The sequence below is a fragment of the Stegostoma tigrinum genome, chromosome 43 (genome assembly GCF_030684315.1).
Source record: "Stegostoma tigrinum isolate sSteTig4 chromosome 43, sSteTig4.hap1, whole genome shotgun sequence".
NCBI lineage: Eukaryota > Metazoa > Chordata > Chondrichthyes > Orectolobiformes > Stegostomatidae > Stegostoma > Stegostoma tigrinum.
In genome coordinates this window covers 3,323,600-3,349,505 of record NC_081396.1, presented here as the reverse complement: position 1 = coordinate 3,349,505, position 25,906 = coordinate 3,323,600, and the positions used below count along the sequence as shown (strand labels likewise).

Genomic DNA, 25,906 nt, shown 5'->3' with positions numbered 1-25,906 from the left:
TCGCCAATATTCTCATGTTGATGCATTGTTGGAGGCTTTCCCCATCAACAAGTCAGTCTCAAAATGCTCATCAAATCTCAAAACAGAGGGGCAACTGCATGAAAAGGGGCAATTGAATTGCTCGCATATCACAGTAACAAAACACAAGAGTAATAAGCATCTACTTTTGATGTGATTGAATTAAATTTGGTGAAGATATGTTGATTGTACTGTAACAGAGCCACATATTTGAAATAGTGAAAGGATTCGTCTGAATCTCGGCGTGTGCCCGTTTTGTATCTTTGAGATGGAGATTTACATTCAGCAGAGAACAATCTTGAGCATTGTAGGTGGATATGCAAGCTGCTATTGCTGAAATTCATTTTGTCATTTCAGGACACTTGTGGTATTTTAATTTTAAGGGGATTGGGGAAGAACAGAAGGTAATAGGCTGACACATTTTAAAAGTAATTGTCCTGCCTCGAGTAAAGAAGCTGGCAAACAAAATTTAGAATTACGAAGGCCGTGTCAATTTCAGATAAAACAAGAAATTCATAAGTCATTCCGTCGAGTCGTTCGTGCATCCATTCATTGTTTTTTTTGTCAGTCTCTATTTCTATTATTCCATCTCGATCACATGGTATTCATGGTGAACTTACCATTTGGATGCACAAATGACTAAACGGCAAGTGACAGAGAGTGATGGTGGAGGGTTCCTTTTGGACTGGTCAAAATTGCTGATTTAATGGAACTTGAAGTACGTTATTTAAGATTTCAAAGAGACCTTGATCAAAAAGACCAATGAGTTGAAGAGTGCAGATGGAGTTCAATCAAACAGAGAGAATAGTGGTTAAGGATCATAGTTCATTGACGTTTGCATCAGAGAATGATTAATAAGCCATGTAGCAGGCTTGCCTTCATTGTTCAGTCGTTTTGAGCAGAGGAGCTGGGAAGTCATGTGGAGGTTGTACAGGACATTCTCGAGGCCTCTTCTGGGCTAATGTCTCCAGTTGTGGTCTCATTGTTATAGAAAATATATCATTTAGTGGAGAGAGTTGAGAAAATATTTTCCAGGAATTTGCTTGGATTCGAGGGCTTTAGTTGTAAGGAGAGTCTGGATGAAATGAGACTTCTTCTGTGAGAGCTTAGGAGGTGAAATGGTGTCTTTATAAATGTTCATAAATTCGTGAGGGATACAGATAAGATTAATGACACGTGTCTTTTCCCTGGGATAGGCAAATTACATGGTTTGGGATTATTTTAAAGGTGGGAGGAAAAGGTATTTTTTTTCAAATTTCTTCCGATCCAGGAGCCTATCTTAAAATCATGATGTACTGAAGCGTTCCTCCACGAGATAGTGCATCTTGCCGTAGTGTCTGAGAATGTTCAAATATTTCCTGACACAAGAAAGTGACACAATCGAAAAATAAACTTTTCTCCTGCGCTAGTGCTTGGTTTATTTGTTTATGCCGAGTTGCTGGGCGCGTTTTGAAACTGGTTTTTAACCAAGCAGTCAACAGTAACGAAAAGAAAAATCTCAGATTTTCTCCAGAAACTGCAGATTCTTCTATTAAATGATGCTTTGAAATCCAGGATCTTTTTCTGCAGTCGGCCCAATTTCTGCCAGATATTGTGCTTTGCAAATTAAAGCCATATTAATCAACTCAGATAAAACATCACTAAACACATTATAATTTGCCATTTGCACAAAACGATCTATGTCACTCAGCATGTCTTCTTTGAAAAAGGTCATTGAATACAACATTCCCTGGGTGGCTATGAGAAAACTGGAAATTTACTGTACGCCAGTATTTTTTTTTATTCCATCCAAACAAAGGTCGTTCGATGTTGTTAAGCTGTTTATTAACTATTTGAAAGCTCTCTAATGTGAAATCAATGGATCTAAACTTGCTTTGCAGTGATATTCGTTATCATCTCAAAGTACATTTTGAAAATTTAGTTTGTTCGAGCTCGGATGCCTTGTTGTACCATTCCCTGAACTTTTCAGTTGAGTGTGCCTTTTACAAATGTCTGACGCTGATGCAATGTAACACTTACTTTTTGCTGATGACTATTATTCAACAGGACCCCTCATAGCTTCCAATGACCTGTTTATGACCTGCATCAGTTTCAATGATTGTATACTCTCTAACTGACTATACGGTCCAGATGTGCACACACAGTTGCCAGCAGTTATTTGGATGCTGCAGCGATTTTTTTCTTAATTTATCGACTGGTCTGTTTTGATTCATTGGACTACCTTTCAAAAGTCAATCTGAGGGTAATGGTTGACGGAAAACTCACTGTTTATTTATCAGTAATGCAGTTTTCCTTGGCTGTGCATTTTCAAACGATTATGTTCGACTGGACCAATTTGAAGAAGATTAAAGGAGAGATGTTCTGCAAGGAAAGGAACTTTATCTCATCTCTGAGTGTAAACTTTTTCATCACATACAAAATATTCTAAACATAATCATTGTGGACATGATCCACATTAAGTTGTCAAACTTGAATTCAGAAACACCTCTTCTGAATTATATGCTGTTTTGTTGTGTAACAGTGATCTGGAGTGTATACGAAAATGTCAGCAATTTTATTAGCTGGTAATATTTTTCATATTTTTAACAGAATTATCTGCTTGTCAATGAATTTCAAGATATAAAGGGATTTAATTTCCAATTGGAAATTTTACTGCCTGAAATAAAATAAGAAAAGTTGTCATCTGAACCAGAACTGTAGCTGTTAAATATTACTTTCATCGCTAAAAATATGCCCAAACAAGATTTACAGCAAAACAAATACCGCAAGACGGAACGATGCCCATGCTTAAACTCATGTAAATATATCAGCCCATCTGTAAGGGCTGCGGGAGGTGGTAAGAAGATCTGGTCACAGCCTCCTGCCAACAGGCGGAGCCTCAAAATCTGCCCCCTCTGATGAGCATATAAATTCTGGTCACTGCACCTTCATTCAACACTCCTTGATTTGGGGTTTGTTTAAAAAGTTCTTGACAGAACCTTTTCTCCCAAGTTACCAGAATGACAACGTCGACGATTTTTCTCAGTTTGTTTCTGACTTTCTTATCCTGTGAGTTTTTTTTTCTCCAAGTTTCTGTTTGTTACCATTTACGTGTTCACCTACTCCTGGAATGTAAAAGATGTAGGAATCGTTTCATCAGTAAAACTGTTCATATTTTATTTTCTTTTTGAAGGTGTCCAGTCGGAGGTTACTTTGACTCAGCCAGAGGCAGGGAACAGCCAACCTGGAGGCTCCCTGACACTGACCTGCAAAACCAGCGGGTTCAATCTTGGTAGCTACACCATGGCTTGGGTCCGCCAGGTTCCCGGACAGGGTCTGGAGTGGTTGGTTAGCTACTATAGTTCATCTACCAATTACTATGCGCCAGCAATTAAAGATCGATTTAGTGCGTCCAAAGACACTTCAAACAACATCTTCACGTTGGACATGAAGAGCCTGAAGTTCGAAGACACCGCCATCTACTACTGTGCAACAGACCACAGAGTGAGGAACAATGGCTGGACATGTACACAAACAGCACGAGGAGACACTTTGTAGATTCCCCTGTAAACTAATCGTGAGTACTTGTCTTCAATGTGACATTCACAACTATAATGCGAAGTAGAACTCAAAATGCTTCTGACAAAACTATTACAGAGAAAATGAGCAATTAAAACTTACAAAACAAGCAATTTAAAAAAGTATGAAGTTTTAGGCATGGCGTACGTACTGCTAATATTTCCATAAATGAAAGAATTGAACATTATGCTAATTTGATTTCATCTGTATCCTCATGAAATCTCTGCGAAATGCATTATGCAAGTTATGGCATTCATTCCACAATGATCAGTACTAAATCTCTATTCCACATCAAAATTGAGACAGAATATGGAACAAACAATGAGGGCAGCTTCTGTGTGGGCTTACATCACTGTGATACTACAGTGGGTCACAGTGATGTGAACAATGGCATCGTCGTTCAAAAACCACTGGCAAGTGTTTCGTTCAAATTGGCGACTACGGCCATAGCAGGAGAGACAAATAATATCAGACTTAATTAAAATGCAGACCAGTAAAGTTCATTTGTAGGAATGAACACAATTCTTCTACTTTATTCCGATAGACCGACACGTTAAAAGTACACCAAATATGATATTATATTGCAAGCACCTTTAAAAATACAATGTGAAGTAAAATTAAATTTTTGCGCTGCATAATTTTTAGAGGAGCCTGAACCAGTTTTTTTTTAGGATTCAGTGAACATGGGAATCTGCATTTTACGGGATACAGCACACCATAGTATTTGATATCATGCATCTCACAGTGACCTACTGGGGCAGCACAGCCAAAATGATCAATACATAAACACGTTCATCTCTCATTGTTAGAAACTGGGTCAGTAATTACTTTTTACAAACTATCTGAATGTTCAGTGCAGTATCAGTTCTGTGGGGTATTGCCGAAAACCACGGTTTAATTTGTTAAAACGGCGATAATTATTGACAATTATTTGGTGATATTGACAATCACTTCATGTGTTATTCTTAGGAGTGTACAATATTAGAATCTGTTATCAAGAATGAGCAGACACCATTTGCACAATTATAACGTAATGAAGATTTGTTGTTATTTTATTTTGCCTCTAGTTATGATGATTTAAAATAATGATAGTTTTTGTTTGTTTTGTGCAGAGACAGTTACTGTGTGACCCACTCCATGGAATGTAACATTGTGACGACTTGGATACTGGGGACAAGGAACCATGGTGACTGTGACTTCAGGTAAGAAACCTGAACGTTCTTAGCAACGGTTATGTTTGTTAACTGTCTATTCATTTGATTAATTCATGATGCAAATGATACACGGATTCTGTCCTGAGTTTAGTTTTGTTCCAATTGTATTTTCTGCAAAGTAATTATAAAATTCATTTAAGTCCCAGGAAATAAACAAAGTGCTGGTGAGTGATTCAGTTATTCAGCGGTTCTCTCATTTTTATCAGATGGCAATAGTGTTTAGCTGGGGTAATTGAAAAAAAAAGTGCCTTAAACAATACAACGTTTAAACAATGATTAATGCCAGTGAGAACAAACTTTACGAATTTAAAAATGTCAAAAAACAAACATTAACAAAATATGCTGAAACGTTATTGTCAATTTCTTCAATATATTTCTCCTACATGTTATATTTGTGTTGTGCTTGTACTTTGTGGTTGAGAATGTTAATTTTCATGATTTCATGATGATAAACACGTTTGATTCTCTCTTGACATTTCATTCTGTTGATTTGAGTTGATAGGTTTGAACAACTAAAATGATTGTCAATAATTTCAATCAGTTGATTTCAGTTAATTGTATTCTGAGTTTGTTTTACTTTATTCTGTTGAATTGAGTTGTTCGGATTCTGAATTTGTTTTATTTGATTTTGTTGAATTAGTTTGATTGCATTCTTTTTCTCTTTCGTTGAATTTGTTGTTTTGAGCATGTTGAATTCTGATTCTGTTTTACTTGACTCTGTTGCATTGAGAAGTTTGGATTTTCAATAACTTTGTGGAATAGAGCTGGGTTTTAAATGGGTTTCATGATTTTCTGTAATTGATGTTTTCTTTATTTCCCTGTTGATAATCTTGTCCATTAATTGCTAATATTTGCGAAGTTCTTTGCTTTTCCTGCATCTTTTCTGCTTTTGTTGAACTCATTTGGCGCCATTGGTTGATTGAAATCATTATATCCATTTACAACTGTCTGAAAACAGACTTAACATAGACAAACGGAAGGTTCAAGGCATAAAAATTCAACATTTTAGTGCAGTCAGAGATAGTAGGAACTGCGGATACTGGGCAATCTGAGATAACAAGGTGCAGAGCTGGATGAACACAGTAGGCCAAGCAGCATCATAGGAGCAGGAAAGCGGATGTTTCTGGCCTGGACCCTTCTTCAAATTCCTGAAGAAGGGTCTTGGCCCGAAACATCAGCTGTCCTGCTCCTATGATGCTTCTTAGCCTGCTGTGTTCATCCTGCTCTACACCTCGATATTTTGGTGTATTGATTTTTTTAATCATTCTAAATGTAAAATAAGTAAAATCTACTCTTACTAGCCTCAGATAAATGCAATCTGGAACTTACATCTTAAAATGTCGAATTGACCAACTTTCACAACTGAGAATAACGTTAATATAATGCACAATGTAAATGTGCTAATATGCGTTCATTAAACTAATCTTGTTTTGACATTAATGTCATGAATCGACAGATGAATCTAGCTGCTCTGCTGCGCAGTGCTCACAATTTACACGACAGAATTGATAAACAGGTTTAAATAAATTGAAATGCAGCTCAAATTTTATTTTTAAAATGTGCTTTGCTTTATGTATTGTTACATACGTCACCTTGCAATCAAGGCTGCTGCTCCGGCTTCTTATTTGTATATAAATTAATGATTAGCTGGTTAATGGTGAGCAGCATTTATGGATCCCAATTTGAGATTTCTTCTGTGATGTTACAATTCTGCTGAAAATGCCTGCGGAGCTATTTCTGCTGCAAACACACGCCTCTCCCTTAATGTTGTGATTTGCCAATTTTTCTTCTGTTGAAAAGAGAAAATGCTTGGGGGCAACAAAGTCGTAATACTTGTGAAGTGATTTCTGATTTCTACATCTAATTCTCATTGTTTACATGGTTGTCGAAATGGCACTCTCCAGTTTCCCAATCTAATGAAACCCGCATTCGAGTTGAAATTTCCTAAAGCCAAATATTAGGTGAAAGGCAGGTGGCAAAGGTTTGGAAATTGAGGAAAAACAGATAACCTGTGGAACACTTTTTACTGATATGTAATCGTTGCAGTATAACCTATTCCATGTTTTGCAATCAGCTATTTCAATCGTAAGATCTTTCCTTGCATCGTGTAGAAGTCACAGAGAAAGACGAACAGAATTTCAATAATATACTGTTCTATTCATTATTGATATTGAGCAAAAATGCCATAACGTTGCTCAACAATCACCTTTCAATTCTGTCAGATATTACAAACAAGATTTCTGGCTAGGAAAGATAATTGGCAAAGGCTAATCATTAATTCTTCCAAACCCTTGGATGAAGAACAGATCTAGTTCACTATTTTGATCATTTTCACAAGCAACTTGTTTTAATTAATTGTTATATCCCTGATTAAGCTATGTTTGCGGGAATAAAAACAAATTTTAAGTGGGCGAAATATTTGGCACGGTGTTCTATGTTTTCCCAATTCAGGTTGTGTAAATATATAGAGTTTCGTTTTACAACGTCATATCAACTCAAAAGTCACTCATTTGGAGGCAACTGATGTCAGGGATTATGTGGCCAAGGTTAGAGTTCGTATGAATTAAAATTGTCCAAGCATGAACTCATCGTGTGGACACTTGCTGCAAATGCAGAGAATGTGTTATATATCAATGCGTTGGGGCATCTGCAGAGTTTACCATTTTGCAGAAGAATTAACTGCAGTGGATTAGAACACATTACATATTTCAAGCAATACAATTGAGTAATATTTACTTTAATTAATATACTTGACCAACTGATGCAACTTAGCCATCTGAAGAATGTTGTTCACATTAGTTAAGTGTGATGATCATTTATTTCGACATCAGGTAAAGTAGGCAACTCCCGGCAGAAACATATTCTAAATTCAGACATGTTAAAGACTTATCATTCATTGCAAAGCAGTTCATAAGAAAACTAACTATCCGTTGCAAAGCAACCTTGACAGGAAATATTTACCTTAAGTTATTCAATAGAAACTGTTTTCCACAATATATTGCAAATTGATTTTGTACAGTGCGTGCAAAATCTCCAAATTTAAAGAACTCTTTTAAGAATACGTAAAATTAATTTCGAGTATTATCTATTTCCTCTTGAGCTTTGCTTAAATTGTTGAAATTTCTCACCTCAAAATTTGGTTTATCATGATGATTTATGAAGTTTATTAAAGGAGAATGTAATCTCTGATCGATTTGAATGTACTCCCATACACATTATTGCTTACCTCTGACTAGTTTATTTTATGAAAGTTAAATTAGAGTGAATCTGTGGTCTTGAACGTTGTAAATTGTCTGGTTCTGTCTGCTGTATTTGAAACAGTTGAATTTCATCTATTGCTTCAAAAATGCTTTGACCTGCCGGTAAAATAACATTTGATTGGCGCCTCAGAAATGAAAACCCTGACCAAATCGCTAAAATCAGAGCAAATAATTCAGAAAGTACTGCAGGATTTTTGAAATCGATTTTTAGCAATAATGTGTCTGCCTTGGGAGCTTTTTGATTGAGTGAACTGATTGATTGAGTGAGGCAGTGGAAATAGCGTGTTGTAAATTTTATTCCTCACTCAGCTTTCCGTGACAAGCTAGGTGGCACAACGTAGAATCAGAATTTATTTTGCATCTTCTTCTTGGAGTAGCTATCGTGGGCTGTTCGTGCGACTGTTAACGATAAAAGTACACTTCAAAATATTTTTCTTTATTAAGTTATAGCGGATAGTCTGGTGCAGTAACACCCATGATTCTGTTGGAAAGGGACTTCCCCAAGGTTAAAATCTAGTGGCACTGTATTTATCGAAATGCAATTCCAGTTTATTTCAGTTTTATTCCAGTAGTTCTTGTCGAAATTGTCTAATTCAGAAGGACTATCAAAGAGCGTTTGAATAATTTTTGAAATTCGTGAAAAGACTCTATAACTATGCCTGGTTGCTGAAAGGAGTTAATAGATAACATTGTTTATGTACTGTCAAACAAGTGGGCTCTATTGTCCAAGATAGTGTCGAGCTTTTATATTCTGGTCTCTTGCAGTGCAGTGGTGGTGACCCTGAATTTGAGATATGTGGCCCGTGTTCAATTCCAATCTGTTACAGAGGTACATAATACCACCGCTGAATGGGTTAAATCGGAGAATAAAAAACACTGTAATTTCTGTCGGTGTTTTCAGAATTTCAGAAATAGAGTCCTGATTCAAAACCTGTCTTAACAGCAGCTGGGATTGGGTGGGGCGTTGGGGGAGATCGATTTAATTTAAATAAAAGCAATATTTGCTCTTGGGATTTGGGTGATGCGAGTGGGGTTAATTCAGTTACTCCCAACAGAAATTCCAGTTGTTGACTTAATCATCTATCAATAATATTAATTTAAAAATCCTCGTATGAATAGACCCCAAAGAATACTTGAGGTGACAATGTTGAGGACACAATGTGGACTTCACCAGTTTCAAAATCTCCCCTTCCCCCACTGCATCCCTAAACCAGCCCAGTTCATCCCCTCCCCCCACTGCACCACACAACCAGCCCAGCTCTTCCCCCCCACCCACTGCATCCCAAAACCAGTCCAACCTGTCTCTGCCTCCCTAACCGGTTCTTCCTCTCACCCATCCCTTCCTCCCACCCCAAGCCGCACCCCCAGCTACCTACTAACCTCATCCCACCTCCTTGACCTGTCCGTCTTCCCTGGACTGACCTATCCCCTCCCTACCTCCCCACCCACACCTTCTCCACCTGTCTTCTTTACTCTCCATCTTCGGTCCGCCTCCCCCTCTCTCCCTATTTATTCCAGTTCCCTCCCCCCATCCCCCTCTCTGATGAAGGGTCTAGGCCCGAAACGTCAGCTTTTGTGCTCCTGAGATGCTGCTTGGCCTGCTGTGTTCATCCAGCCTCACATTTTACTATCGTGACAATGTTGAGCCTGTTTTATTTTTTATCAAACCAACAAAGTACCTAATCAGAATAGTTTGACTGTTCAGGAGGATGAATTTTCCGCTGAATCCAACACTGAGAGCAAATGGTGGCAGATTTTCAGACAACCTTTCGTTTATACCTCAGTTTGTCCATTACGTCTCGGAAGCATCCGTTTTCCAGCAGAAGCCAAACAAACTTACACAAAGCCGAACTGAATTGATGTTTGTTCCCATACTAGAAAACATGAACATAATTTGCTAAAGAGTGCTCGAAAAATTATCTTTGCGTTTTCTCTCCTCTGAATTTGTCAGACCGGCTGAGATTCTTCAGTAATTTGTGGTTTTATTTCAGGCTTCTCACATTCAGTTTGTTTTGATTTTTCGGTAAAAACATGCTCGAGGTCAGTGGAACAACTTCAGATGTTCATCGAGAAAATGTGTTAAAGTAAATTAAGAATGTTCAGTGATATTTAGTATCAGATAATCATTGAAAGTGAGTAACCCAATCTGCAGCCGTGGTTTCAGGACAAATAGTATGATGAGAATCAACTTTAAATCTCTGACAATTTCCAGTTCTAACAGGACAATCAAGTTCGTCAGACCATTTTAATGAAACACTATATTTCGTTATTCCAGGCAATATTAACATATGGTTACAATGTTTAAAATGAGGAAACCTTCATTTCCATTAAGTAATGTAGAGACAGTTCTGTTAATTCAGTGAAAACAGAGCGGATTAACACAGAAGGATGCTGTTTGGCACGTGGTCCCTGAATGGGCACTCAACAAGTCCCTCAAATATATTTCAATCCGTCGAATAGTTATTTGTGTCTCTAGACTTACCTGGAAGTGTCAGAACTCTTACATCTCCTTGCGAACTTTGTAAGCACCAGCCGACTTGAATTGCTACGATTCAAGTGGCATTTGTAGGTCTACAGTGCTGTTAGAAAGTGATTTTAATAATTGTGGTCCTGAAATAGGAAAGGGACAGAGAAATATTTGCAAGTGAAACCAACTGTGATTTGGAGGTGAAGTTTCAAGTGAAGCACTTGCTTTCCTGTCCGTCCGGTGTCCTCAACGTCAACAGTTTTGGGACGTGCTGCCGAGAGAAAATGTGAGGATACTGATTAGAGGCCGATGAAGGTCTCTTGGCACATTAAGAATGTTTGTCCATTCATGAGATCATGATATTTCTTGAGTGCAACAGTCTTCCTAACACCCCATAAAATTTTACTCATTTGTTTACTGTTCACCTGGAGCGTGGGGAACCTCTTGAATATTCTGCCAAAGGAAGTGATTGAGGCTAAAACATGATTTTTTTTCAAAAAATTGTTAAAGGAAAGCGTGGTTATGAGGGAAAATATGAACAAGACACAATATTCGGCCTTGAAACTTGAAAACAATGAATGTTTAGCAAGTTTGTGATGTCAACAAAATGGGTCATAACGTGGTCGATGAAGAGCTTTTTTTAAATGTTCAAAGGGATCTTGATCAGCAGGATCAATTGGCTGAGGAGTGACAGATAGAGTCCAACTGAGATGAATGAGTGGTATTGTATTTTGATGAGGCAAACCAGCGCATGAATTACACAGTTCCTTGTCGGGCACTGGGGATTGTTGTCAAACAGAGGGACGTTCGGGATCAGGTACATCGTTCCTTGCAAGAGGTATCACGGATAGAGTAGTGATGAAGGCTTTTGGCATGCTTTTGTTCATTGGTTCGAGCGTTGAGTATAAGAATCAACAGTCAATTGGCTGTACCCGACATTAATGAGTGATAATGGGAACTGCAGATGCTGGAGAATCCAAGATAATAAAATGTGAGGCTGGATGAACACAGCAGGGATGAAAGGTCGAGGCCCGAAACGTCAGCTTTTGTGCTCCTGAGATGCTGCTGGGCCTGCTGTGTTCATCCAGCTCATATTTTATTATCCCGACATTAATGAGGCCACTTTTGGAGTACAGTGTTTAGGTTTTGTTGCCCTGCTGCATGAATAATCTTGGGAATTGAGAAAGAGTACAGAAAATATTTGCCGGATGTAACTGAGACTTGAAGTTTTGAGAGATGGAAAGTGGTTGTTTGCTTTGGATGTTTCTTTGAATTTCGTGACTTTAGAAGATTTATAAAAGGGTATATGTGGCTTTATAAAGTTTTGTATAATCATGAGGGAAATAGAAAAGGGGAATAGCAAAGGTTACTCTTTCTTTCCATTGCAGAGGAGATCAAAACTAAATGCCATAGTTTTAAGTTAACAGAGATAGCTTGAAAGGGGACCCGTGGGGAACTTTTTCAAACAGAGGGTGGTTGGTGTGTGGAATGAACTGGCAGAGGAAGTAATAGATGCAGGTACAGCTATCACATTGAAAAGACATTTCGGCAAGTAGACGAACAGCTTTGGAGACACTTGCACCAAATGTAGGCAAATGGGTTTACTTTAATTTGTGAATGCTGTCGGCCTTGGTGATTTGGACTGAAGGGGCGTTTTCTACACTGCATGACTCTATAACTCTGTGGCCACATTATGGAGCATGCCTGATGTTCTCAGGTGGTGAGACAGTGAGGGGAAAGAGTGTGAGCTGGTCGGCTTTGATGTATTGGGTGGCTGCTGCATGAGCTGGCATGCATGTAGCTGGGCAGTTTAGAATCCAGGCAGATGACTATGGTTCCGAGGAGCCAGCTTGACTGAGTGGTACTTGTAAAGTGAGGGGTCGTTTTAGTGGAAATATTGTCGGTGCCTCAAGTGCCAGACTGGCTAGTTGACAGGTCAGCAGTATGCGGGACTGTTTTGGGTGGGAGGTGATCACAGCAATGAATTGGCAGGAGGGCATCATGCACAATGTAAACCTCACAGTTTAGCAAAGTGGCAGGCAGTAAACAACGGATGAGAAGAGAGGTGGGATGCAATGTTCGCAGCTTGATTCGGTGAGATGAGTGTTCAATGATCAAGGCCTTAAACTCATGTGTTGGGGAGTTGGATCCCATGATAGTGACAGGTACTGTCAGGGCCAGATATAAATGGGCCATCTGCAGATTGGCAGAAGGGGAATGGATTGTAAGGAATCGAGAGTACATATCCAGCTGAGTAAATGATTATCTTGGAATGTGTATTATTGTGTGAATGCGCTCATGCATTCCAGAGTGAATGGCTATGTGACAGTGTGGGGGTGATCAACATCAGTTGAGGTTCTAGGACAGAATGAGAGGGAGTGGATGTCAGACTGAGAAATTAGAGCTTTGCAGTGAATTCGGTGTCAATTTGTTAGTTAAAGCGCACATGTTAATTTTTTGAATCGTTCCTGCGGAATTTGCAGCTGACTATAGTTCACCAAAGTCTCTGATTGTCAATGGAGGACCGCTTATTTGCAGAGGCCTCCAGCATTCGGATAATTGCCCGTTATCAGTTTAAGCTTCCAGATAATTGGCATGAGGTCAAATATGACAGAGCTACTCACAGCTCGTGTCCTCTGATCCTTTGGGCACTGCTGCAATGAACTTCTTCTGAGAATAAATATTCTGACTTGCATTCACAATGGAAAATAAGTTTCACAACGCATTTGTGCCCAATATATTCCATCTCTCAGAAGACTGACTTTAAATACTTATCTTGGTAATGTTATTATCATTGATGAATCCCACATCATCAACATGCTGTGGGCTGTCATTTAAAATAAAAATGAATATGATTTACGATGCAAATGATATGGTACCAAGAAAAGGTCTGAGGCCAGACATTTTCGGCAAGGAATTTACCTGCTATCCCCAAACGCCTACTCACCAAGAAGGCACGAGACAGAAGTGTGATGGGATACTATTCACTTTTCTGGACGAGTGAAGCTTCAGTCGCGCTGAAGAAGCTTTGCACCATTCAGCACGATGGAATGCACTTGTTTGGCATCCCATTTATCAAATGCAATATTCACTCCTTTACTTCGAATGCAGTGGGACCGTTGTTGGTTCTCTGCTGGTTCCACTCTCGAAACACGGCCAGACTCCATCCCCAGCAAATTTCGAGCCCAGGACCTCTCCCACTAAGAAGGACGGGGCAGCAAATGAAAGACAACGCAACCAACTGAAATTGATCTCTATGCTAAACGATATCGCCGCTTTTTCACGTTATTTCTGGGCCTACCACTCCCGTCCAAGCATAACTGTAAATATGTGCTTTGTAAGGTCAAGAAAATTGGAAGAAAGCAACGGTACACACATCCCCATCGATAATTAGCAAAGGGCAAAGATAGCTTCTGTTGACAGCAATTTCGAATCACAGGTACAAGTATAATCAACGAATGTGTGGACCAATTTTTGTTTCACACTGGGCAGCAATTTGCCTTTCATTACTTGTATTGTGATGCACATTGAAGTCTCTCCCATGAGGGCAGCCACTGCAAACATTATATTATCTATGTCTTCCAACTGGTTTTCAAATAGGAAGAACATAGAATTATCAGTCAAGATTCTGTGGCATGGCAGCATCAGACGATAAGAAGGGCCCTGCCTCACCCATTTCGTTTCTCAATTCAAGGCAATTCATGGACTCAGAAGTCAGTGTTGACATCTGTCCTGGAAACGTTACTCTAATGTTGGCCACTGCCCTGGAAACTTTACTTTAATGTTGAAATAATTGAAATTTATTGGCTTGCAAAGAACAAATATCCTTTCAGACACATCAGATTTGTATCATGTCAGGGAGGGATCAGTCAGAAAGCGTTCACTCCAAGTCTCGCAACCCAGCACGTCATAAAAGACTCTTCATATTCCTCCATCATCTTTTTATTCTGATTGTTTTATTGTAATCCTGTAAGTCCAACTTATACAGTCACTTCTGAGGATCAGTCACTTTTAAATTCTTTGGGCACATGGCGAATCTGAGGTAGTATGAGATGATCAATTGCAGTGAACTTCCTTCCACAAGAGCAATCATAGAAAGGACAAGGCAATTGATCATTCACACAACTTTCATGATTGGGAAATGTAGACCTGGTAAATGAACAATGAAAATCTGTCTGTCTCTCTGACCCTCTCACTATGTCTCTCTCTCTCTCTCTCACTCACACACACACACACACACACACACACACACACACACACACACACACACACACACACACACACACACACACACACACACACACACACACACACACACACAGTGCTTTGGTTTTAATTCGTTTAACGTCTCCTCTATTCACTTGTAATCCAAATGAATGTCAATCCTCTTTATGGTAAAATCTTTCAAAACTGAATTGTGGTGAGCTTGGAGTGTTCTTATTCCTTAGTGATAACATAATGGTGAAGGTACAAGGCATGTTTCTGGAGATCGAAATAACAGAACAACAAATAACATGAACCAAAAATAAGCTGATTGTACGTTGCTATCAGCACCGCGATTGCTTTCAACCTCGAATAATTGTCTGTGCCGGATTTGCACATTCTGAGCGTATCTGCGTATGTTTCTAAAGGGTTTTCCCATTCCCTCCCACAGTCCAAGGATGTCCAGGTGAGCTGGAATGACCATTCAAAATTGCACACAGTGCCCAGAGGGATGCACACTTGGTGGATTAGCCATGTGAAATTCAGGATTTTCGGGGATGGAAATGGTTCTGGATAGGATGCTGTGCCGACTGGCAGTGTAGACGTGTTGGATTGAATGGTCTGTTTGCACTCTGTCAGGATTCTATGAATTAACAGAGTCTAACTTGCTTAATCTGGCATTCTTTCCCAGTGACACCGTCTTCCCCGATACTTTATGGTCTAGCCTCCTGTGGGCACCACAGCACTGACAGCTCTGTGATTTTTGGTTGTTTGGCGATGGACTATTCTCCTGACACCACCAAAGTGACCTGGAAGAAAGGTGGGGAGCCGATTCCGAATGGAGTTAAGACATATCCATCGGTGAGAAACAAGAAGGGAACTTACACCCTGAGCAGTCAGTTAGTGCTCACCGAGTCAGAGGCAGAATGCGAAAAAATTATCTGTGAGGTTCGACACAGCGGATCCGACACAAGCACTGAAATGCCATGTAAGTGTTGTGGGAACCAGGTAAACCGATGTGTGTGCTTTATGTGAATAGGGCATGATTCTTTGCACTTTTCACAGAATCATAAATGCACAAGAGAGAATGACCTTTGTCCCATCGATTAAATGCCAATCTAAGAAAACTACACAACTATTCTGATACAATTTACTAACACAGGATCAATTGCCTTGTTGATTTGACAATGCAAGTATTTGCCTCAAAGCTTCTGATATCGTTAGGGTTGCACCTTCAACATGACTCTCAAGCACTCAGCTTCAATTCCAACCTTGTCTGAATGATTCATTCCACTCGAAACGAGAGGATGATTTAAATTACAGAGAAAGGCTGAATAAGATGGGGTTAATTTCCCCGGAGAGTTGAAGACTAGAGACCTGATAGAAGTTTATAAAACTGTGAGGAATATGAACATAGTGCACAGCCAATGTGTTTTCGTTGGGATATGGGAGTCCAAAGCTTAGAGGGCAAAGGTTTAAGTTGAGAAGGCCAAGATTTAACAGGGGCCATCCAAAGGGAGACATGTGAACCACGTGAGATGGCAGAGGAACTGGTGGAGTAAAATTACAACATTTAAAAGTTATCTGGATGTGTACAAGAACTGGAAGGCTTGAGAGGGAAATGTGGCAAATGCTGGCAAAAGTTGTCAGATTATTTGGGATATCTGTTCACAATGGACGTGTTAAACCGAAGTGCCTGTTCCCAAACTGTACATATCTACGACTCTATGACTTTTTGGCAAGTCTCTGAGCGATAAGCAAGAGGTAGGCATGCAGAAATCTCGCGCATCTCAGGATTCCACCACTTGCAATGTCAAATCTTACTTTTTTTCAGCATGCATGCATCACCTCACACTTTCCCAGAAGGATTTCTATTTGTCATGATCAGCCCATCGAGTCACCTTTTTCTTTTTCAAATCTCCTGTGCTGCACAATTTTTGAGGTCAATACTTCCGGCTCAACAATTTTCATTCCATCTGTGAGACTTCTGGTCAAATCTTCCAAATTAAAGCCTAAATTGTTGGTAGACATCACAAACAGCAACAATATTTATGCTGAAACCCACAGGCCACCACGAGGCAACGACCTCCAGTCACAAAAACACACCACGACCATCACTCTCCAATTCCTGACACTCAGCCAGTTCTGGATGCAATCAAATTTCCTCAGATCCCATTGCCTCTTAGTTTTGCTATCATCTACCCATATTGTCAATCTTTGAAAAATTCCTACATGTTCGTTCGAGATGACTACACCTCAATAAAATTTGACAAGTTTTTTTTTTAATTAAACTCTTCCAAACGAAGATTAATTGTGTTTATTGGAATTGCTTCCAACATTTTTCCTGCGTCTGCGCCGAGTTTGACTGCCCCCGATTCTGTGGTTTATATTTTGCCCCCTTTTTCTCCGTGATACCACTTTGACTGACCCACAGCCATTTGGGCTATCCCCTGAGGCCAAAAATGGCTTCAAAATTATTGCCATCAGCTCAACCATTTCCTCCTTTTCCTCTGTCAACACCCCTGGGTACATTTCATCCAAACCGTAATACAACACAGAACATCCATTCATCTAATGCAGATTTCCTAAAACACATCACAATTATTCTCCATGATTTCTACACCCGCAACTTCACTTTAATCGTGAACTGCGACACAATGTATTCATTTATAATAGAACCGACGGGCTGTTAATCCAGGCAAATAATACTTCTCTTGCACTTAATGAGCCCTATTGTTTCCATTGTTATCCTTCTGTCATTAATCAACTTGTACCTCAGCTCTTTTTTTTATTTAACATATTTTACAATATTGTGCCAACAGAATTTTATGTTTTGTGTTTCTCGCTGAATTTCTCTTCTCAAACTTGCTCTTGCATATTCTGTACGTCTTGAGAGCTTCCACTGTTTTGAACATTCGATGCATGCCACAAGCTTTTTTTGAATGTCTTGAGATAATCCAGTATGGCTTTGGATGTCCAGGGCTCACTTCATTTTTCATCACATGTCCTTTCTTTGTTGATACATGTTCGCCTTTTAGTCTTTGCACTTCCTCCTTGAATGCACCCTCCTGTTCCAACTCACATTTACTATTAAATGTCCGTTCTCAGTTCACTCTGGTCAAATCGTACCCGATCATTACAAGTTTGACCTTTTTATGTTTCATAATTTGGGTTCAGGCCTATTACTCTCACTTTGCCGAACAATATTGAATCCAATGAATTTGTGATCAATCTCTGCAAAATGCTTCTCCATTGATATATAAAGCACTTTTTCAGTCTCATTACCTAAAGTTAAGTCCACGTTCAGCCTCGCTTGCAAAGCCTCCAACGCACTATTTTCAAAAGCTCAATTTCACAAATCTGTTCCTTCTGGACACTTGAAACGATGCATGACCAGCCTACATTGGGGAAATCGCAATCCTAACAATCATTACCCTATTTATGGACACTTGTCTGACAATTTGCTGATGTATCTGCACTCATATCTCTCGGGCCTGTCAAGGAGCCTTTCTTGCGCTCCTCGCAGGCTTTTTGCTTTATTTTGGTTTTTTGGTCCTTTTCATGTGCCTTCATTTGAGGAGGTATCGACGATTTCGTTCCTCATTACTACGGAAGGCATACTGCTCGATATTACGACAGAAACCATCACCTCCTCCACCTCCCACCTCTGTTTCATAACTTTCTGTGACTCACCTGAAGGCTGTATCTCCAGTCATAATGTGCCGTTCCCCTCTCTCAACATATCTCTGTGATGTCAACTGCTTAATTTCCTCATTTATCTCTTCAACTCGTTGGAATTCTTTCCTTGATTTGATTGATGTATAATTTCTGTTCCACATTGAGTACTTGTTGTTTCTTCCAATTTTAGGCCTTGATATCAACCTGCTGATCTTTCTGCCTGAATGACACCTTTTGCTCTATTCTGCATAAATAGTATCCTTGTAATGTTTCATCAAGTATCTATTAGCCGCAATGAGCATTGAAAGAGAAGAACTGACAATATTTGTTCTCAAATCAGATAACTTACACGATCTGTTTTCGAAAGGTAACGGTAGTGCCCATCCAACTATTCTCGTAACTGTGAGTTCCAGTGAAGAAATCGAGCACAGAAAAGTTGCAACCATCGTCTGTTCAGTCTTTGACTTCAATCCAAAGCAAATCTCTGTGACTTGGTTGAAGAATGGAGGAGAGGTAAAATCTGGTATCTTCACTTCTGCCGTGTGTGAAACAAACGGAAACTTCTCAACGACCAGTCAGCTGAGAGTCCCTTATAGTGAATGGTTCAACAGAGCAGTCTATACATGTCAGGTCGACCATGAAGGGCTTATTCAACGTCAAAACATCACTGGGCCACAGGGTAAGAGATGCATTACTACAGAAAGAATCCTAATACTGATCACTGATGCAAATCCAATACACTTACTATATCAAGCTCAGTAAACAGCATGGGAAAGTTCATAATCTGAGATCATGCAGGGTGTATCTCATTTCATTGTGAGTTTTCCATCACCATTGCTCATAATTCAAATCAGAGAATCATGCTTTCCACTATTTTGATGACACATGATAGTTAATTGGATTCATTTGTCGTTTGACAATACTTGGAGAGGTAGTGTGAATACAGAATCCACTGCTGGTTATGGATTCAAGGATAAAGGAATTGTGGGGTTTGAAGCCCTCGAGAACAGACCTCGGTTAAACTTAGAAAGCACTGAGAAACTGGGATAGGTTTGGTGTGGAGAAAATGTTTTCACTAAAAATTTGACAAGGGTCTGATGACACAGCCTCAAAGTCAAAGGGATGACCATATAGAATTGGACCAAGGAGGAATATCTTTAGCCAGGGAGTGACTATTCTGTGGATCTCACTGCCCCAGAGGGCTGTGGAGGTCACGTCTTTGGGAATATTTAACATAGAGTTCGATTGGCTGGTGCTTAGTACTGGGAGAAGGCGGGAGAATGCATTTGAGAAACATATCAGCCATGATCGAATGGCAGAGGAAGCTTGACTGACTGAATCTTCTGGTTATGCTCTTTTGGTTTGAAGTCAGAAGATGACATGGTAAGGTATTAAGTGACTATTATTTGAAAATAAAGCAAATTGTGTTCAATATTTCGTTCCAAGATTAGGAATTGCCTGTTGACCTGGAGCGTTTTCTTGATTTTTTTAACATGTTACATGGCTCATTAACTTTAATCATGGCACTAAAACAGTGACCAATTGAGGATACAATTTGATTAACAGTTATAAACTTGATCTTATCGAGCATGTTTTAGGCGTTTCCTGTAATTAGTGGCAATGACAGGACAATTTGTGCTGTTTGGAATGCCGCAATTGGAATGAATGGACTCAGCATGAGAGCCAATGTATTTTAGCCTTGTTTCAGGATGGATATGTTGAGGCAGTGAGTTGTGGAAGGTTGAAATTTTTCACTGCAAATATCAGGTGAGTTTACACATCAATGTTAAACTCTCCCGACTTGACTTTTTTTTTCTGTGAAGAAATTTAAGATTGTCGTTCCCTAAATAAAGTGGAAGTAGAGCCCAATCAATGTCTCACTGAAGAGGGCGTAGTGGAGGGAAGTCTAGAGTGGACGAGTGTCCTACTCTATTTCGAAGGCTGTATTCTTTGTCTCTTTTTAAGGTCTTCTGCAAATTCGGCACACGAGGAATAATATTTCACGAGCTACTTTTGAGAACGATCTCACACCAATAATGCAACTTAATTTCCATTACGTTAAATTACATTGAATAGAATTTCCGTGGAAGCTCCATACTCCTGTAACATCGGAAAATATCCATAATTACACGAGGAATAAGAAACTAACTAGTTAGATTACAGGTTTGCTAAAATTGTTAATTGATTTGGCACCCACCATGACAAGCAGCATTTCCACACATGCCTTGTGAAAGGGAAAGAATAAATTCATTATTTTGATTGGAGGTTAGTTTTGCCAAAAGTATCAGTAGTTGGCCTGAAGTGAGACAAGAAATCTGAAAGGAAATTAGTCCATGGGTTAAATCGTGGTACCAGTGATGATTTTGTTTATTTACACAGGATTCATTTGTTGCAAAGCTGGTTTTCTTTGATAGTAATTACACAGGGCATTTCATAGGTAATCAACAATGTTTTCACAAATCAAAATATATGAACAAAAGGAAATATCATTGCAGGAACAGTTCGAAGTTGCCCTCTCGAAAGTGATTTCTTCAAAGTGGGAGTCAATTGACTGAATACCGGTGTTTTCTTTCTCAAGAGGCATTTTTTCATTGATTCTGACTTCTGTTCCAATGTAGTTTCAGAGTGCCATGATTACACAGCTAAAATACTACCGCCACCAGTCGAACAGGTCTTACTGGAGGCGACGGTGACGTTAACCTGCATTGTGTACAACCTTCATTTTGAAGCCAACTTCACCTGGATGCACGACAAGAAGACTCTGAAATCAGAGATTGTTGACCAGTCCGGAGAGCATTCGGAAGGTGTGATCAGCAAGTTAGATATTTCTACTGAGGCCTGGCTGAGTGGGGATACATTTGAATGCGTGGTGAACAATCAGTATCTACCAACTCCACTGAGACACTCTATCCACAAGGAGAAATGTGAGTGAAGAAATGAATGCACAAAATATGCCATCTCTAGTTTAGACCCCTTAAATTGTTAGAATGCTTTGATTGATGATGAAGTAACACCACTGGGAGGATTAAAGATCATTTCCTGCCAAGAAAGCTAAATAACTGATAAAAACAAATTGAACTCAAGGATGTTCTGTTGTGATAAGTCAAACAAATTGGGAGGAGACCTCGAGTTTTGTTATGTAAACACCAGTGACGACAAATGGACGAAATTTCCTATTTCTGGGCTGATAACATGGAGACCACTATTGACCGAAACGTTTTTTTTAATGAATAGAATGAATACCATTCTGTTTCTTTAAAAAATGAAAATGAATAAATCCCAACGTAAACATGGAATATTTGAATATTCGGTGAAATTCCAATATTGCTTCTTGAACTTTTAAAAGTAATTAATATTTGTTTCAAATATTCTGCAGTGATAAATCCGTTGGAGCCATCGGTTTCTGTCCTCCTGCCAACGACAGAAGACGTCTCCGCACAGAAGTTTGTTTCGCTCACCTGTTTAGTGAGAGGTTTCAGGCCCCGAGAGATCTTTGTCAAGTGGACAACCAATGACAAGCCGGTTAATCCCACTAACTATAAGAACACCGAGGTGACGGCAGAGAGCGATAACACCTCCTTCTTCTTGTACAGCCTATTATCCATTGCTGCGGAGGAGTGGGCCAGCGGTGCTTCTTACTCCTGTGTGGTGGGGCATGAAGCGATTCCATTGAAGATCATCAACAGAACAGTTGATAAATCCAGCGGTAAACCGAGCTTTGTGAATATTTCGCTTGCACTCATGGACACCATTAATTCATGCCAATGAAAGTCTCAAGGTTACACATACGAATTAAATAAAATTAATAAACCATTTTCTTTCCTCCAATTGTGATGTAAATTGACAACAGTTTAATTGATTGTGTTTCCCACTTTTAAAAATATTTTGTCCTGCCAGTCGATGTCGGCAGTTAGCACGTCTATAACCTTTGCTTGCACAGTTAATGGTCCTTGCTCAGATCGGCCCTGTTCAGTGATAGACTGAAGTTCACTAATCGCAGGATTCTGCAAAGTACCTAATCCAACCTAAATCACACTTTGACAAAATTTGGCAATGCCCAATTCATCGCAAATGAACATCACGAATTATGATTTTTATTTCCCTGATTCCTCAATGTCCCATGTCTATAAATTTCATGCCAGCTTTAAACTGCTCCATTGCACTAACTGAGAATATAAACGTTAGAGACATTTAAAATTATTCTCTAAAAGAACAGTCCAACAAGATAGTACTGCTTTGGGCAAAAAGCATGTAGTGTTCAGAATGATTTGAATTTATCCTATTTTTATCTGGAGACTGCCAGGGATCTCGCAACAGTGCATCAGTCGACACAATTTATCTTCACTTTCATGTGAAATATGACAGGGAGAATGTTTTTTTTTCTTGTCGAGCTGAGGGAGAAGAGAGTATAACAATTAACAGACTATCTGCTCAATCCCCTTGCCGAGTTTTCACGTTGTACGCCCGCTGCAATGTGATTTTGCAGCTTACAGGAACAATCAGCTTCTTCCTTACAACCAATGATTTAAATTTTCCACACAACATACTTCCTTTGAAGCCTGTTGGACACGCTTGGTCCATTAATCATTTGTTAAAATTGGTTCTGCATCATTCAAAGCTAAACTGGCATTATTCCAAATATTTTCCACACTTTTGAATCAAAATCCTGTAACCCGTGGACTCAGTTCTGGGATACAAACACCGAATGTCACTTTCTTTCACATGCCTTGTACATATTTTATGTCCAACATTCCTGCATCAATCACAAAGTGCTTATGGATGGAAGTTTGCTCGCTGAGCTGGAAGGTTCATTTTCAGACGTTTCATCACCATTCCAGGTAACATCAACCGTGAGACTCCGGTGAAGCGCTGGTGTTATGTCCCGCTTTCTATTTATGTGTTTAGGTTTCCTTGGGTTGGTGGTGTCCAAGGAAACCTAACACATACACAAATAGCAGGGCATAACACCTGCGCTTCCGCGAAGGCTCACTGATGATGTTACCTAGAATGGTGACGAAACATCTGAAAACGAATCTTCCAGCTCAGCGAGCAAACTTCCACCCAAAACCTGAGCTATAAATCTTCTCAAAACTCCCTAACAAAGTGTTTATCTCCCCTTAACGGCGAGAAATGTTCCCCACATCATCTGGATCAGATGTAATCAATGGTAATCGATTAAAATAGCTCAACAAGGAAAAAATAACAGTCTGCTTTCAGACCTTAAACAAACACAGATTCAGACAAACACTCACAAACGCTCTAAAGACACGTATATACAAGCTCTCACTTGAAGGGACAAACATGTGTGCTAACAGAAATGCACATACAGATAAGCTGTCACGGATGGATACACACAGGCAGGCATACTTGCATATGATATCTGAGCTGTCGTGTACATTCTCACTAAAAAAGACCAAAGGCCAGTGCATAGCAGGAACACACCCAAATAAACAGTGATAACTGCACATAATCACGAAAAACGTAGACACACCTCAGCACACAAATGCTCATGAATGCATGTCCATTCACACACCATAATACGTACGGACATGCATTTATAAACACACATACAATATCCCAGATGTATCCTTCCACAGGTGCACTCAAATAGACATATATGAGAGCAACATAAATTTTAAACTCATTATTACCCCACTTGCAGAAAGGATAGCCATATGAAGAAAGATGCAGCTCAGTTACGTAATTTTAAACTATTTGATCAGCACAGAAACACGGTCACGCAGACACACAATTTATGAGTCTCAAATGCCGACTTAGAAGTGCAAAGTTCAAAACACAGTGGGATATTGGCAACAAAACGGGAATGGCACAACAATGAACATTCACATGCATTCGCACAAGAAATCGTATCAGGGAGATGGGTGAGGATGCATTGCCAAAGAAATCACGTTATCACATAAATATACACATCAATCAAAACATGAAGGTATATACTAACGGAACACATTTATGGAGTACAATCATGAAAATAATCTAAGTCTGGGAGATTCGAAAAAATCGATACTTTAACACACGTTTTCATTAGCACGACACAACATAAAAATCACAAAATCAATAAAAAGTAAAGATAGGTATCAACGAATGAAGTGGCATCTTAAGATATTATGGCTTACACTTCTGAACTGAACACAATTTACCTACACATGCACAAAGATGTGAATGAACACATCAGCACCAAGGTGACATGAACATGTTCAGTTATGCATAAGCTTCAACGTGAAAAACTGTGAAGGGAGAGACACTCATAACCACATACCCAAACAATAAAGCAAAAACACAGGAAAAGTTCACAAAAATAAAAAAACAACAGATCTTACTCTGAATCCAAATTTTGGTCATGATTTTTCAAGCAATTGAACGCATATAAATAAAGAAGATGAGTCATCACATTTGCACTCTTCTCCAATGATGACCACAATATTCAACTTTAACAGCTGCCACAGCCTGTTTTGAAAATATAATGAGCGAATTACTACAGTCATTCCCAAACAGTACACCTGGAATGATAACAATGATCATACTCTCCAAGAACATTTTAAATGATAAAATGCTTCGAAATGTTCAGACATGGATAACAAAGGAAGAGCATGTGAAATTAGTATTAGCAAGTTATTCCTGAGAGTAATTAACTCAATAAGAGACAGAAATCAAGAAACAAATTTGAGAACAACCTGACTGCTTGAAAAAATTGTAATGGTCCCTGATGACATTATTTAGAGAAAGATTTGTCATTTGGACCAATGGACAATCTAAATCCATTGTCTCGGCTTTATATTCATAGATTCGATAGATCGTAATTGGATTGAAGATTTTGAGGATGATAACGGCAACATCTGGGCAACAGCTTCAGCATTCATCACCTTGTTCTTCCTGAGCATTTTCTATAGTGCTGCTGTCACGCTGGTAAAGGTGAGAATAATGAAATCATTCACGCTTCAAACAGACCATTGTGGCTTGTGAAATCTCAAAGTGTGTCATTAAATTAAAATTAAACCCTGAATGCCCTGACCATCGATATTTAAACCATTCTCCAATCACTCTTTTTCAGGTCAAGTGAATGAATTTGCCACGTCATAGAACTTCCTGGAAGAAATTTTATGTGTATCGAGGCCACTGGGATCCAAATATACTATCTGTCCTTTTGTTGACACTAGCAGTGAGATCAATTCAGTTTATGAGTGTGTAACTCAGAAACTATTCAATGAGTTTTCCAAATTACCTTGTTTGATCGTCAAGATAATTATTGTTGCAAAATTTTGTTGTTTCCCAATTGTTTGAAGTCAATTTGTGTTTTTGTTCTTGTCATTCCTAATTCAGAATTGTTCCCTGTCCTTTACGTTGAGCCCATTTCTTATTTTTTCCTCTGGTTACTGTTACCGATGAGCGTAAAATTCAGAGCTCAGAGCTCAGGCATTATCATCTCAATGTGGCATCGAGTCGTTATGTTCATTTTTGGTGATTTTGACATGAACTTTTCGGTACAAAAG

The 25,906-nt window shown here is 39.2% G+C and overlaps 1 pseudogene; it reads left to right on the top strand.

Annotated features, from left to right (window-relative positions):
• Positions 1–2,960: 2,960 nt before the first annotated feature.
• On the top strand, positions 2,961–25,906 carry LOC132206014 (Ig heavy chain C region, membrane-bound form-like; annotated as a pseudogene).